The 5,495-nt window shown below is 34.4% G+C and overlaps 1 pseudogene; it reads right to left on the bottom strand.

Moving 5' to 3' along the window:
• Positions 1-658: 658 nt before the first annotated feature.
• LOC112502365 lies at positions 659-1,286 on the bottom strand (annotated as a pseudogene).
• Positions 1,287-5,495: the final 4,209 nt, after the last annotated feature.

Below are 5,495 nucleotides of genomic sequence, written 5' to 3'. Positions count from 1 at the left end.
CCTCTCAAAAGGCTTCAGTTATTGAAACTAGCCTTATCCCTGAGGCGTCTTCTGCTCACCCTCCCAGCTCTTTAGTGATTTCTCCCATCACTGTCATATCAGTGATATCTACCCTCACCGCCTCAGTGACCCAAATCACTGAAGGTGTGAATATCAGCGCCGCCACTGCTGAACACCCACGTCTCTTCTCAACCATTTTCTCTTCTCCTCATTCCTTGGTCTTTACACATGTCGATGATGTATCACCGACTGACCTTCCTGATATTGAGACACGCACCATTGGACCTGAGGTTTCTCCTTTCGATTCTCCTATGCATACCGATATCCATCCTCTCGAGGACATCTTTGCTCACGCCAGTGACAATCATTTTGATGTCACTGATGGCCCCTCAGGTATTCCATCTTCCTACCCTTTCTTCTTTTTTATCCCACTCCTTCCTAGTTCTATCTTACATCAAACATCAAATATCAAACAGTAATTAAGTTCTTATCACTATGTCCAGTAACGTAATAGTTTTATATTTCAATGGCAGTTCGTTCTCATACATGTTTTGCATGTATTCTGTCATCTACAAGAACTTTTATAGGTTTATTTAACCATGTCAATGAGACACTTGTATGAATCTCACATACTCTTAATTAACTTCTTACAAACCTTCACCCAATTGAAAGACCTAAAATTTATGACAACCATGGTAGATTAATCGGCTTAAAGATTACACAACCAAAGTCTTCAAAATAACAGCCAACGAGATGGTTTAAGTTTACAACAACATCCATGGTTTGTAAGCCATAATCAAATGGCAAGCATGAGTCCAGGTAACGACCGCCGGAAAAGATCCCGAGGTTGGCTCCGCCACACGGTGGACCGTTTCTCCTTCTCCACCACCAGACCAAGCGGCCAGTCGACGACAGGTTTAACCCTCAACTCCTTCACCGTGAGCCACGTATTGAAATACTCCCTGAACCGGGTGATCAAACCATCCTTGAGGGCCCACACGTGAACCCAGTAAACATTTGCACCCTACGTAACCTTCGACGATCACCATCTCGTCGCCGATGGCTGTAATACTTCGAGGTTCGAACTTGAACTCAGTGTGTGGTGCCTCGCCGGTCAGCATGCGCATCATGTGATGGCAGTTCTGAGGGCCGTGAAACCACCACTCCAGGTCGCCGGCTAAACTTCCGGCAACGTTTTTGGTGTCTCCATCGGCAAATGCTTTGTAAAGAGCATCGACGGTGGCCTGGTTTTGGATTTCTTGCTCGTTTCCATTGATTTCCTTCATGTTTGGATGGAGATATATGAACAGCATCATGGGAGGTAGGGTTTTATAGGAGAAATTTGAGGAAGAAAGTGGGGCCTAAATCTTCCACAGAAATGGGGACCTTTTTGCATATTTTTTTATTATATCCACGTAAGAACATGTGTTAGGTTGGGTATATATAAAATATGATTTTTTTCTATAATTAACGGGAAAATGTCCATGAAAACTATACCCTATGCTAGAACTATTTTACACTTATACTTATTATTATTATTATTATTTTTATTAACCAGGATATCTAACCCGCTATGCGAGCCGACTAATCCCAGGACGACCACCAGCTTTGCAGGTAGCTCGGAGTCATCGCATTTGAACCTCCGTAGTCACAAGGGGATTTTTGTTCCTTCTTGGATTTGAACGTGGGACCTCCAGACACTTTTGACATTTGGAGTCAAGCTCAAACCAATCAGACATCACTCTATAAATGTAGATGTTATGAAATGAGTTATAACTATTGGTGTATCAGTAAAATGTTTGTTCTTACGCACATGAGTTTTCATACCCATGGCTCATATAAGACTTAATTAAGATCCATTGCCGGAAAGGCAAGCTCGGGGGTGATAATCTTATGAGATATGTATTATTGAACTAGCGTGTGTAGATGTGTCCTCTAACAGTCATCGATTCCCCAACTCGTCGTCCTCAACCCCTAATTACTTTGTTTTAATTGAAATGGTTTTTTTATATTTTGATTTTTGACTACGAAAGGATTTTGTTTGTTTAACTACTAAGCATAAATGAGGTGTATTTTAGTTATTTTAGATAATTTTGATCAAGTTTTGTCTAAGTGGCATCAAATGAATGTTTTGGGTGACTTGTTTTATATTTTTTATAGTTCACCGACTTAAAAGACATTTTTGTTTATATCACTACTAGAAAATTGGGTATTTTCGGTGAGATTTCTGACAGATATTGCTGCCGGAAATGTTGCCCTGTTTGATAGTGTATGTGATGGACTTCAATCATGTATATTTCCTATTGAGATAGACTCTTTATATATACTCGTATATGTATATATAGATTTGAGATCATATGAGGTCATATAGCCTATTTTTTGTACTTGTGAAACCACTTTGTATTCGTTGAATCACTTGATCTTGCTGAACCGTTTCATAAATCACGAACCTTCAAAGACAAAAATAACGAACTTTCTCACAAAAAGAAATCTTGATTCTTGAATCTTTACAAAACCGAATTTCACATAAAAAACCCAAACATTCCATGAAAAAACATAACGAATTTTATGGAAAGAACATACCAAATCTTCACATGAATGAAAAAATAATACAAAAACTTATGCATACGTTAAAGCCACATAGTTCCAAGTGATTTCAACGAACTCTTTTGGAGTTGGAAAGGGAAACATTTAACTTTTCTGTTATAAAACAAAATTAAAAAAAAAACAAATTTAATAGACTTTTAATTTTTTTTATTACTGGATATCCAACCCGTTATGCGAGCCGACTAATCCCATGACGACCACTTGTTTTGCAGATAGCCCGGAGTCACCACATTTGAACCTACGTGGCCAYAAGGGAATTTTTATTCCTCTTTGGATTTAAACCTGGGACCTCCAGATATTTTTAACCTTTGAAGCCAAGCTCAAACCAATCAGACACCACACTTGTGGCTCAAACTTCTAATTATTTGAAATACTAGATAAAGAAATTATCCTTTTCAAATAATAACCTATCATATAGTTTTACTTAATATTTCTATTTAACCTATACAATCTCTTTTGTATAGTGTTTTAATTCAGAAATATAATATCCATTTTTAATATATCAATCGAGATTTATATGTCTGATTGTTAGCAAGATAACGTAAAAATCATTTGTGATTTTGATTACTGGTCATATTTTTTTATTAAGTGATACAACAACTTAAACGCTAAATTTAAAACATAAGTGTTATTTTCCTTTTGTTTTGTGTTTACGTTTTGATTATTTATTTATCAGCTAAATGTTTTTCACTTATAGAATATATTTGGCGATTTATCTAAGGTTTCCAAGTAAGATGAGTTAAAAATTAGGTATAGCATGTTTGATATTTGTAAATGACCTATGTTAAGTTTTCTTTTACGATTAATTTTTTTCTTATCGAAGGTTGATGTTATCGTTATTCACTTCAGCGTATAGAAAAACTTCAACTACATGTTGGGAAAAATGTGTCCTATACCCATTTCACACGCACAAAAAAAAATTGTGTCCAAACACAAGAAGATGTTTGAGCTAGGATTTATGTTCTCCTGTGCCAGAGTTTCAGTTTGATATATTGCATGTCTAAAATGAAATTCGAACGAGTGATGTTACTAATCGTCGAATGGTTACAATCGAACTTGTGTGTGAATGGTATATAGTGGTTGAGCACCAAAGAGTTCAGTTTAATATGTTCTTGTAAAATCGATTATGATGAGATGTTTCCCCCGGTATTTATGAAATTTATTTTTATACCAAATGGTTAGATTGTTTATGTGATTTTGATTGGTTTCAGTTGCTAGCCAAATAAGTCTTATTTTGTGAGCCAACAATAACGTAAAAACAATCGATTAGGCTACCACCAGTTTCATAGTGGCAAGGTCGATCATGGGATTTCTCATGCCTTGAACGAGAAGGTAAAATAATACCTCCACTATTTAAAAACTACAAATGAAACATACTATTGTTTAAAGGGCTTGGAACCTAATCAATCTAGGCATTTCATACCTAAGCCAATTTTTGTATTGTTATTGAATAATAATTTATTTTTTTTAATGCATATCTTATGTTTATATAATATCATAATGTAATATCAAGTTAAATTGAACTTTAGAAACTTGCATATAACGATAGTTGTGCTCAAACTAATTGTATACGACCATATAATGATGTTTAATTTATCTTAGAACTTATGAAAACTTAATACTATGTGTACAATATTTTTAAATATTTAAATATCCTTGAGTAGTGAGTGTTATGTAGTTTAAACAACCATATATACCCTTAGGCAGCAAACCACATTATGGGTGACAACAAAATTGGAATTACGAGATTCAACATCGAATCAAGAAATATAATACAAAACAAAAAATATTCTTCAAGAATCATATTTATGACTATGGAAATCACAAAAATAAAATAGTTGAAATTATATAGTAATTTAAATTATTTCATACATGGTTTGATTTTAGAAAATATAGCAAAAGATATTTGTGGTTCTGAGTTGAAATTAGCTAGTAATCTAAAATGTTTATGTAGAGTTTGATCATATTAATTCGCTGCATAAAAAATGTTTGGCAAAAAGAATAATGAACTTAAAAATATTATCACAAGATTTTCAAAAAAAAATATTAATTGTTGAATATGATTAATTTTATTTCAGGTAAATAAATGTTTCCATGAAAACAAGACAAAAGACGGAAAAAAGAAATGCAAGCAAGAAAAAAAAATCAGCGAGAAAACTAATAAAATTAAAATAGGAGGAAAAAGTATCAAAATATATTAATGGCTTACTGGTAAGGAAGTGTTTATGTATGTTTGAGGTTTAGAGTTCAAGTTTTGTAGTTGCCACTTTGAAACTTTTTTATTAGTAATAATATCAAAGAACTTAAATTGATGCCTTTGGGTTTTGATACCTTAGGCCGTCACCCGACTCGCCCACACTTTGAGCCGGCCCTGCATAGTGGTGATTCAAGTTTTGAGAAAGAAAAAAAACAATAAAGTACAATTTGATATCATAAGCTACATCAACTTGTGCATATTAGTTTTAGCAAGAAATTTGAGAAAAAAAATGGGGTAGAAATCTAGAATTGGTTTGATATTGAGATTCAAAGTCCTCGGATTTGTGACAGGTTGAAACCAATTTAAGATAGAGCAGAATTGGGTCCTGATGCAAGTCCAGATAAACTGAATCCACATTCCAGTGGAACAGAGCTAGGAGTAAACCAGTGTATATATGTATGGTCAAATGTTAGGAATGCGGATTTGAGATGATATATGGACCGAATAAACAATTTGATCGTGGAAAGTTCGCTTTCTGAATACAATAATTCGACCCTTGCTACGTTAGGTATCAAAAATTTCATATTTGGATAATCTACTTGAAATTCTTACCTTTCACAGAATTCGTTGTGTGTCTTATTGCATATCAACCAATATATAGATTACAACCCACCAAGTTAGGGAGGTTGAT

Source organism: Cynara cardunculus, unplaced genomic scaffold (genome assembly GCF_001531365.2).
Source record: "Cynara cardunculus var. scolymus isolate 2C unplaced genomic scaffold, CcrdV1 Un_Scaffold_1291, whole genome shotgun sequence".
In the NCBI taxonomy this organism is placed as follows: Eukaryota; Viridiplantae; Streptophyta; class Magnoliopsida; order Asterales; family Asteraceae; genus Cynara; species Cynara cardunculus.
This window is presented reverse-complemented; position numbering and strand designations above follow the sequence as displayed.